Source organism: Lactuca saligna, chromosome 6, assembly GCF_052625555.1.
Source record: "Lactuca saligna cultivar CGN05327 chromosome 6, ASM5262555v1, whole genome shotgun sequence".
In the NCBI taxonomy this organism is placed as follows: Eukaryota; Viridiplantae; Streptophyta; class Magnoliopsida; order Asterales; family Asteraceae; genus Lactuca; species Lactuca saligna.
The window spans coordinates 81,373,646-81,385,688 of NC_136422.1; the positions used below are offsets into that span (position 1 = coordinate 81,373,646).

General features: G+C 39.6%; 1 non-coding gene across 1 annotated transcript; it reads right to left on the reverse strand.

The window, feature by feature from the left end:
• Positions 1 to 1,587: 1,587 nt before the first annotated feature.
• On the reverse strand, positions 1,588 to 1,694 carry LOC145003591 (small nucleolar RNA R71). The gene has a single exon (XR_013662045.1). It is a non-coding gene; the product is annotated as a small nucleolar RNA R71 (small nucleolar RNA).
• Between the last annotated feature and the right edge of the window lie 10,349 nt (positions 1,695 to 12,043).

The window sequence follows — 12,043 nt, forward strand, 5'->3', positions numbered from 1 at the left end:
GTGAACACTTAACCATATGCTTAGGAGTAATGATTATGAAACTAAGATTAATAAGACAATAGGAAGATTAATGTGTGAGCTTGTTTGAAAAACCATCAAACAAGAGGTTAATTGAATTAGTAACTTAATTGACTACTACAAATCTTATTTAATCCAAATTATTAATCTAGGGAATTAATTAGTTTAAACACTTGATCACCGCTTAAATTAGTTAATTGTCTAAGGGTTAGGAGTAACGAACATGAACCTAACCACTATAATTGGTAGCCAATAACAATTAATCTATCATAAATACAAATAATCATAGGAGTGAATTGATTGAACCTAAATAGAAACATCTTTATCAAATTTGGTGAATTAGTTGTTTGCTTTAGTTAATTAGTTAATTAATTAAGTGTACTTAAGTTTATCGTCTTGCAAAACTAGAAGAAAAACCTTTTACTTTCTTTAATTATTTTAGTTAAAATTAGTTATTAGTTTAATTTTCCCTTTCCTGAGTTCGATACCTTACTTGCTAAACTATACCACGAAAAGACATGTTCACTGCCTTTGTGTGCTAAATTTATTAATAAAAAGTAGGGATAAAACAAGTGCATTTTACACACATAAAGTTTTAGGCGCCATTGTCGGGGAACGGTTCTAAATAATTAATCTAATTCCTAATTTTTCGATCCTTTGTGTGAGTTTACTTGCATAGAGTTCATTTATTGCAATTTAGTATTTAGTAATTAGGTTTTAGCATCTGTTTTAGTTTTAATATTAAGTTTAATTTTTTTTTCAAAATCACATTGATACTCGCCGAGTGCAGTCGCACCTACTCGACGAGTACCAGCTTATTTAGTCGTTAATTTTCGATTTTTTAGTACATTTTTTTTTGTTCTTTTACGTTTTTATTCTATTTATTTTAGGACTTTCATGACCAGAGGATCAAACACCCCACTGGTATCCCCGTTTGAAGATCCCGAATCCGCATTGAAAAGGAACAAAGGAAAGGACGTGGAGAGCTCAAGTACACCAAAGAAGTCACCTTTGTCCAATTTGAAGACTGTTTTTGGGAAAAAGAAGAGCAGCAAATCAGGAGCATCCAGTGCCTCTTTGATAATCGAAGATCCAATTCAAGAAGATATCGAGTAGGAGACCGAGGAAGAAGAGGAGCCTACATACGAGCACGAAACCGAGTCCGAGGAAGAGTTAGCTTTCACAATGGCTAACATTGATGAAATCCCCATGGGAGAATGGAAGAAGAGGATGCACGACGACACTGGCCCGGGACTTGTGCAACCCGCAATTCCCGCGACTGCTACCTTCGAGCTAAAGGGTCATATCCTAGCTTCACTTAAAGAAATACCTTTTTATGGATAAGATCATGAAGATGCCTAAAAGCATTTGGATGAAGTCAATGATGTAGTTGATTACTTCAATATTCCAAATGTGCCCCGCGAGACTCAACTACTTCTTATGCTTCGTGTGACATTCAAAGGTGCTGCAAAAGACTGGCTCAAGTCACTTCCCCCCAGATCAGTCACCACTTAGGCCAAGATGAAGGAAGAATTCATTGATCACTTTTTCCCACCTTCCCAGATAGCCAAGTTGAAGAAGGCCATTGCTAACTTTGAACAACAAGCTGGAGAGTCGCTATATGAAGCATGGGAGGGGTACAAGAGCTTACTAAGAAACTGCCCACACCATGACCTAAACAGCCAGCAAGAAGTCTCCATCTTTTATGATGGAGTTAATGTCACAACCAGGCAGTTACTAGACTCGCAAGGCCCGCTCACAAATAAGCCACCTCCAGTGATCAAAGAATTGATTGAAGAATTCTCTAAACACTCTAGAGAATACCACAACCCTAGACATGATGTCACTAGGGGAGCCGCTTATGCTTCTACTGAAGCCTTATCCGTGGTCATGGCTATGCTAAAAACCATGGATAGGAGAATGGATAAAATGGATCAAACGATCCATGATATTCGGGTGGGTTGTGAAAACTGCAATGGGCCTCACCTCACTAGAGACTGCGATTTAGATGAGAATGGCAACAAGAAGGCGCAAGTGTGTTACTCAGGAGACCGATATGATGAAGACTGGTGCAAACAAAAGAAAGAGTGGCTCCCTTATGAAGAGTACAAGAAAGCCAAGGAGGATCCCTATAGACAAAAAGGGAGAGGGTTCTACCAAAAGGAGGAGCCGGTACAAGAAAGGAAGCCAAGCTTGGAAGAAATGCTCACCAAATTTGTAGCTGCCTCAGAAAAAAGACATAGTGATCATGATGCTGCAGTTCAAGAAACAAGAACCATGCTTAGGAATCAACAAACATCTATCCACAATTTAGAAACGCAGGTTGGGCAACTTGCTCAACAAATTAGCTAAAGGTCATCGGGCGAACTTCCTAGCAAAACTGAAAATAATCCACGAGGCGTGCACATAAACATAGTCACAACAAGAAGTGGGAGGATAATCACTCCCCTGGCACCTATTTGTACTGAAGCATCCAAGGATTCACAGAAGGAGGAGGCGGAAAAGCAAGCAGAAAACCAAAATATACAATCTGACAGTCCTACTCGCCGACTACCTCATATGGACTCAGTGAGTACACCATTAAATACCAACGAGCAGGTTCCTGAAAAGCCTTACCAGCCTCCAATGCCATACCCAGCCCGAGCTAAGAAGGAGAAGCAGGAAGAGGAGTATCAGAAGTTTCTAGATCATATCAAGACTCTTCAAATCAACATACCCTTCATTGAAGCCGTCATGCAAATGCCCAAATATGCAAAGTTCCTTAAGGAACTTCTCACCAATAGAAGGAAGATGGAAGAAGTGAAGAAGGTAGTACTCAATGAAAACTGCTCTGCTGCTATGCTAAATAAGCTACCAAAGAAGAAAGGTGATCCGGGGAGTTTGACTTTACCTTGCCAATTCGGCAACTTGGCTGCTATTCATGCCTTAGCTGATTCGGGAGCAAGTGTGAACCTAATGCCATACTCATTCTTTAAGAAGTTGGATCTCCCGGAGCCAAGGCCAATTCGCATGGCAATACACTTGGCAAACAAGACAGTCACCTTCCCAAGAGGCATATGCAAAGACTTACTAGTGAAGGTGGATAAATTTGTCTTTCCCGCTGATTTCATCATTCTAGACATGGAGGCGGATCCACAAGTTCCAATCATCCTTGGAAGGCCCTTCCTCAACACGGCAAGCGCTATAGTAGACATGAGGGACTCAAAGCTCACCTTGCGGGTAGGAGAAGATTTAGTCACATTCGGGGTAGACCAAGCTATGAAGTATTCTAGGAGCAGTGACGACACGACATTCTCAATCGATATGCTTGACGAATTATTGGAGGAGGACATAACTGAATATTCCAGCAAGTTTACAGCTTATGATGAAGCATTTGATCCAGAAAAAGACTTAATGGAAATTGAAAGACTGTAGGAAGAAGCAGAGTATGAAGAATTGGTGAAACAAACTGACATTCCTACTCGCGAGTAGGACCGATCTACTCGCCGAGTTCCTTTGAAGAAAAGTCAGAAGTCGTGAATACAGCCACAAACTGTACCCTACCTGCACTCGGTGAGTCCAGCACTCAGAACAAAGGAACGAAGCTCAAAACTTTACTAGAACATTTGGAGTATGCTTTTCTTGAAGAAGGCAACCAAAAGACAGTAATCATAACCTCTGACCTGTCCAAGTCTGAAAAGGAAGAGCTCGTGAAAGTGTTAAAGAAGCAAAAATGGGCCATAGCATGGAGCATCACCGACATCAAGGGAATAAGCCTATCATATTGCTCCCACAAGATCAATCTGGAAGAAGGAGCAAAGCCGGTTGTACAGCACCAAAGAAGGTTGAACCCGAACATGCAAGAAGTAGTCAAGAAGGAAGTGGTCAAACTCTTAGATGCAGGAATTATTTATTCCATTTCCGACAGTCCATGGGTGAGTCTGGTCCAAGTGGTACCCAAGAAAGGAGGGATGACGGTCATAACCAACGAAAAGAATGAGCTAATCCTGAAACGAATGGTAACCGGTTGGAGAGTGTGCATCGATTATCGAAAGCTAAACGATGCCACTCGTAAAGACCATTTTCCCTTGCCTTTTATTGATCAAATGTTAGAAAGACTATCGGGCCATAGCTATTATTTCTTTCTAGATGGATTCTCGGGTTATTTTCAAATACCCATAGACCCAATGGACCAAGAAAAGACCATATTCACTTGCCCAAGTGGGACTTCTGCCTATAGACGCATGCCTTTTGGGTTATGCAATGTACCCGCGACTTTTCAAAGGTGTATGACAGCCATATTCCACGATATGGTGGAAAAATTCATGGAAGTTTTTATGGATGACTTTTCCGTTTTTGGATCTTCTTTCCATGATTGTCTCACAGATCTTGACTTAATGCTTGCTAGGTGTGAAAAAACCGACTTGGTCCTCAATTGGGAGAAATGTCACTTTATGGTCAAGGAGGGTATAGTTTTGGGCCACAAGGTTTCCAAAAAGGGAATTGAAGTGGATCGGGCAAAGATTGACATGATTGCTAAACTACCCCCACCAACTAATGTGAAGGGCATTAGGAGTTTTCTAGGACACGCGGGTTTTTACCGACGTTTCATAAAAGATTTTTCGAAAATAACTAGACCTCTAACACAATTACTACTAAAAAATGCACCATTTAATTTTACTAAAGAGTGTTTAGAGGCATTTGAATTTTTAAAGGAAAAATTAACTAATTCCCCGATCATTATTGCACCAAATTGGAACTTACCCTTTGAGATTATGTGTGATGCTAGTGACTATGCATTAGGAGTTGTCCTTGGTCAAAGGGTTGATAAGCACTTTCAACCTATATATTATGCTAGCAAGACTCTAAACCCAACCCAAGAAAACTACATGACCACTGAAAAAGAGTTATTAGCTGTGGTGTATGCCTTTGACAAATTCCGCCCTTACTTGGTTTTATCAAAAACTACTGTTTTTACTGACCACTTGGCTATCAAGTATTTGTTTTCCAAACAGGATGCTAAGCCAAGACTGATACGATGGGTGCTACTTCTTCAAGAATTCGACATAGAGATATGAGACAAGAAGGGAATGGAGAATGTAGCAGCCGACCACTTGTCAAGGCTTAAGAACCTGCAATTGCAAGAAGATAAAGTTGGAGACGACTTCCCGGACGAATACATTATGGTGACAGTGGGAGAAGAGCCATGGTTCGCAGACATAGCTAATTTTTTAGCTACAAAATACATCCCGAAAGATTTTACCAGTCAACAAAAGAAGAAATTCTTTGTTGAATTAAAATATTACTTTTGGGACGAGCCATACCTCTTCCGGAGCTGTGCGGATGGGATCATACGAAGATGTGTATTCGGGAAGGAAAGCCGGAAAATATTAGAGCATTGTCATAGCGGGCCCACGGGTGGACATCATGGAGCACACTACACTGCAAAGAATATCTTTGATATTGGGTTCTATTGGCCCACAATTTTTAAAGATGCAGCCCAATTTGTCAAAGAATGTGATGCTTGTCAAAGAGTGGGAAATATTTCATCTCGCAATGAAATGCCACAACATAGTATCCAAGTGTGCGAGGTGTTTGATGTGTGGGGAATTGACTTCATGGGACCATTTCCCATGTCCAAAGGAAACAAATACATATTAGTGGTGGTTGATTATGTATCCAAATGGGCGGAGGCACAAGCGTTACCAACAAATGACGGCCGGGTAGTGGTGCGGTTCTTGAAGAAACTATTTTCACGTTTTGGAGTTCCGAAATCCCTTATAAGTGACCGAGGCACACATTTTGCCAATGACCAATTGGAAAAGGTGTTAAAGAAATATGGGGTTACCCATAAGTTTTCCACATCATACCATCCACAAACTAGTGGACAAACCGAAGTGACAAATCGAGCCTTAAAGCGAATTTTGGAGAAATTGGTGGGGAGCAACCGCAAGGAATGGTCGGATAAGCTAGATGATGCACTATGGGATTTTCGTACAGCTTTCAAAACACCTATTTGTACTACACCATATAGGTTAGTTTATGGAAAGCAATTCCATTTACCGGTAGAGCTAGAGCATAAGGCGTTTTGGGCTTTAAAGAGGTGTAACTTCAGCATGGAGGAACTAAAGAGCAACCGGTTGATGAAAATGAATGCTCTTGCAGAGCTAAGGAATGATGCATACTCTAGTTCATGGCTGTATAAAGAGAAGACCAAGATGTGGCATGACAAAAGGATTAAAGATAAAGAAATTCATGAAGGCCAAAAAGTGTTGCTCTTCAATTCACGACTAAATCTTTTCTCGGGGAAACTCAAGTCAAGGTGGGATGGTCCTTTTCTGGTGAAGACGATGTTTCCACATGGTGCTATAGAGCTATTATCAAGAGATGGCACGCCTTTGAAGGTCAATGGTCATAGGGTCAAAAAGTATGAAGAAGGAGTCCCCCAGAATGAAGGAATGGAAGAGTTGCTGCTGCTGGAAGGGATTGCAACCACGTAGAAGGGGAGGAGTCCAGCTAATGACTCCCTAAAAAGAAGCGCTTCTCGGGACCCGAGTCTCAAGTTTGCATTTTCTTTCCTTTTCTTTATTTTCATTATTTTTCCCTTTTCTTCATCTACTTTTAAGAACATAACTGCTTGAGGACAAGCAATGCCTAGAGTGTGGGGTGGATGGCTAAAAAACATGAGAAATGACATTAATTTTTCAAAATTATCACAATTTTTTCAATCTGCAAGGTTTACTCGCCGAGTAGGCACGTATACTCGGCGAGTACCTGCCCGTTTAGCCTGATATAACGCGTAATGGCACTTATACTCGACGAGTAGAACCTTTCTACTCGATGAGTAGCCAATTAACTTAGATAAAATATAAATCTGTAAAAAGGAGGGTTTTCACCATTTCAACTCCATACTCGCCGTGCATAGCAACTTCTCAAGCATCCAGCGATTTCTTCTGAGTTTCTTCAATTTTCTACTCAATCTTCATTATTCAAGGAAAAAGGTAACATCTTTACACTATAAACTCATGAAAGGTTCGATCTTTATCATAGATTTTCCCTGATTTTGCTTGATTTCGGATTTGGGGGGTTTTCCTCAAATTCTAGGGTTTTGGTTTAGTCACAAATTAGGTAATGTTAGGAGGAATTTCTTCAGGATTCATGGTTAGATAAGTCATTGCAACAACACCCTATGAAAAATTTGGATTTTGGACAATCTATACAGATCCGGCAGCCAAACAGTCCCGATGTTCATCCTACTCGCCGAGTAGGTCGTGTACTCGGCGAATAGATGACAATGCAGACCCAATTTCTTCATTTTTAATTACTGGTTATTGTTTGTTTGTGTGTTTTTGATGTTTGTATGCAGGTATCATGGCCAGAAGGGGGCAGTCTTCTCGTGGGGGAAGCCAAAGTGATATGCCATGGCTTTCTTTTCAACAAATCACTTCTAAGTCATCAAAAACAAGGGCCCTAAACAGACTGGAGGCACTCAGACAAGAGGAAATTCATCTACCAAACGCAGTTGACTGGGGGTGGTTGGGAAATGTGGGATTGGAAGAGGAAATTACACCTTACTTGGTGAAGGACTGCAATCTGGGGTATGCCACCATCACATGTGATGGGTGGTTACAATTATTCAACATTCAAGAGCCGGTATATGCCGAGTTGTGTTGGGAGTTTTTCGCTACCATCTCATTTCGAGGTGGTAGTGAGTATTATAATCCCAACACAATCTCTTTTTCTTTGGGTGGGGAGCTGCAACAATGCAGCATGGTTGAGTTCTCTTGGAGGTTAGGAATTTATGATCAAGACATGATGCTGACTGACTACTTTGAAGCTTTCTTGGAAAACTGCCATAAGGAACTTCCCGAGGAAGTGGTAGCTTCTACATGGTGGAACACAATTGCTAACCGAGTTTATATCCCTTCCACCGCTCAAGAGGGCCACATTCGCTCACCAATCCACTGCCTCATTCACCGATTTGTGGCTAGTACTTTAAACATGCGGAAGGATTGGGACAAGGTCCCAACCCTTGACATCTTCTACCTATGGAGCATCATTACTCCCGACGCGTTTTGCAACCTTCCCTACTGCATTGCAAAATTCCTTGCTGAAGGGGCGGTCAAAGAAAAAATCAATGGAGGTATGTTTATCACTCGGCTGGCCAAGTCATTTGGGGTCCTAGATTTGCCACAAGCTCGGGCACTCACTGTTATCCACCCTCCACCATTCAACACTGCAGTATATCGGAGGGCGCGGATAGTCGAGAAGTTTGATGACTCATTCACTATTCCACATGAAGACGAGCCGGCAGTTCCCGAGGAACCGGGAAGGCGGGTCCGACAACGTAGTGAGCGGGTGCGGGAAGATCCACCGGTTATTCCGATGGAGGAGGATAATGATGGATGGAATCAATTGGAGTACCGAAACTACTTGGATGACATTGGGCAAGTGGTGAATTATACTAATAAATCTTTTGAATGCCTCTTTCAACATATGCTCATTGCCCCAAGACCCGGACCCGGCTATCCATATATCATGAATTGGGACGAGAGAATGAGGAGAAGAGATGGAGAAGGAGGAAGTGGTGCGGGAGGAGCTGGCATGGAGGATGAAGAATGAAGAATTTGTTTTTATGTTTTTTATGTTTTGTTATGTTTTGAACAATTGTCAAACACTTGGATGATTTTTATTTTGGGTTGATTATTATTGTCACTTTTAGTTGTTTATTTTTCAAGGGTAGAAGATAAGGATGTTGGGTTTTGAGCATTCTAACACTCCTAAGTGTACATGTAACCCTAAATACCTTGGATCTATGTTTTCTCTATTATACATGCAAATATGAACATCCAAGGTATTATCCTAATCTAGCATACAAAAACAATGAATGTAACAAGATAGAATACATACCTCATTGATGTTGAAAGTCTTCCTGAAGCTTGAGTGCCTAGTGCCCCAAGTGTGACACCTCAAATGGTTCACACAACACCAAATACACTTGGAATAACTTGAGAGAATTCTACACTTCATGAAAATCGGCTAGCCCTCTCTAGAATGATACTAGTGGCCGATTTTGTCAAGAATAAGATCTTTATATAGTGTTACAATTAGGGTAAACCCTAATTGTCATGACTTTCCATTTCCTTGGATCCATGGGTTCAAATACACCATGGAGCATCCATGGAGCATCATATGGGTTTTTGCCCAACTAGATAATCCATGGAGCATTAGCCCACTATACAAGTATGGATGATTTACACAATCAACCCATATATTTAATTAGTCTTCTTTTGATCACTTAATTAATCCTAGATTAATTCTTGATCAATACTAATTAAATAATCTTATTATTATTATTATTAATATACTAGAACTTATAATATATTAATAACCATAAGTGTCTTATTTCTCTCATTATAGTCTTATCCAAATGCATGATGCCATGCAACCCAAATGGACCATGTCGGGTCGGGTCAAGTCTTACCAATTATAGTTATGGACTTAGACATTAATCCAACAGTCTCCCACCTGGATAAGTCTAAAATTAATATTGCGTATGACTTCAGGAACCGACTGGCAATCGTAGCTCTCAAAAGCTTATGTCGAACTCTTGACCTTGTAGATGAACTCTGACCTTTGTCAATGACTTCTCCACTAGATAAGGGATCATATATTCCTCTATTCTAGATATCATATGGACTGAGACATGGAGTATAATCATTCTCTCTATCCATTTGTTGTTTCCCGATTTCCGATTTATGATGACTGACTAATTAAACAAATCAAATCAGTCCTGGCCCGGCCGAGCACTTCCATTTGTCGTCATCAAATCATCGAGGGGCCCACAGATATTGCTTTTATTCCAAAGGTAAAAGGAATGGATAAACTTCGACTCATGTGGCTTGTTCTACTACTTGTTGAATCATACACAAAGGCACGTTTTATAGCACCGAGTTACCAAATGCGTTTTCGTTCAATCAATGTACAACCAACTCATAGTAACAACTCATATCTCTAGGTTTGAAGAATATAAGATATTATCGTCTCATGATCACTCATGATAAAATCCATGAAGTGATTCCAATGAGCGTGGGTTGAATCCAATACTCATAACTTATGAGCACTCATGAGTGTTGTACCCCTTTGTCCAACACCTTAGACCTCTACAAGCCAACCCATGACAGTCTTAATTCATATCTACTTCCAACATATGACTTACTGTGGATGGTTTAAATAACTTAGTCATTCCGGAAGGATAACCCAGTTTATTCGGGAAGTCAAAACATGCAAAGTGAAACACAATAATAATTGAATCTAATATGGTATCAAAACCTATGAACATAAATAAAACACCTTTTATTTATCACCATATGATTACACATTATTCATTGTATACTGTTTCAGCTATCAACTCTATTCTTGAATATAAAACAATAGTTGTCCCATGCTCCAAGCATGTACACTATGTTTTCTAAACACTAGTCATGCCATACACCAAGTATGCATACTATGTTTGTCAATGATCTTTACTTTGTGAACTAGATCAATTGAACATAACTTCAATGATTCTCTTTTCACACTCCCAAATCCTTACTGCAAATGCAAGAATTCCGAATTCATGCCATTTACTGAAATTTGTTAGATTCTCAACTTATATGCATTGATCCTCTTGTAACGATTATGCACAAATTCACAAAGACTTGGCAACAATCATTACAGAGTATTCCAAAGGAGATCCACTCCTTGGAAACATCCTTCTTGCATTAAGTTTCCTTAATCTTACACATATTAAAATTTCTCACTTTGAAACATTTCCAGATTCATTTTGACTATCACTTCTGAACAAGAGTTGCCTCCTTACAGAATATGTCAATATGGTCCTTCCAGAATTATCACTATACTTCCAACTATCCTTGAGCAACCAATCTTTGGTAATCCTTAGATTGTCCTCGACAATTGTTTAATCCTTTTAGTCATATTCATTTCTAAACCTTTTCCATTCTTAATGCCCCATACATTTGGAAATTTTTTAGAAATGATGAATATAGCACATGTAATCTATCCTATATCCGAAGCATATGGGACACGATTCATGATGTCTCACATAAAGACTAAACCAATCTTTTGCTATAACATTTCCATTTCTATTTGCCAAGTTCTCATAATTCAGATTATGAAAAGGGATACCGTAATCATAATCGAATTTTAGAACGCAAATAATGGACCCATATACAGAATTTCCTTATGTTGAGCCATTCCAACATGAAATTCATATATATTTCCTTGACTAAATGATTAAAGCCTCACGATCTAAGCTTATAGATTTGAGATGAAGTATAATTTCCTCTCCCTTAATTATAGCAAAACAACTTTTTCCCAATTGAAACCTTTTGTTTTCTATAATTAACATTGTTAACTTGCAACCTTTATCATAATTACCATGCTCCCACTAACGTGATGATTATTAGCATAACACGTATGCTCCTACTAGCTCTGACATGTTCTCAGAAATCAGCTGACTTTCTTACCAAAGTTCAGATTTCTGATACCAGATTGTTTTGATAAAACTTTATCAAAATCATACACCTTCCCTTAGATAGGACACTTGTGTGTCAACACAATTATGAAGAGGGATGCCGTAATCATAATGGTTAGACCTTTTTGCCACTTCTCACAAGTCCAGGTTAGCGTGCCGGTAAACCACACACGCTCCACTAACGACTTTAAGAATGCAAATATCACAATTGCTATCTAGCTAAAATCTACTTAGTGAAAGTGTTTCCTCACCATCATTTTCATGAATCAGATAGAAACCTTATGACACTTAGATTTAATGGTGTATGTGTCCTTATCCATGTGAATTATCAAAACCATAGTCACAAGACAAGGATAATGACAAATCCAAACTCATATGGACTGAACTCAATCTTAATTTCTTGCCACCTGGCAGCTCTAGGGCCTGCCATTGCTTCCAAGTTGTTGTGAAACCAATTGAGAACTCTAAGAACTCATATGCAAAGCCAACTTTAATTGGAATGGGCACAGA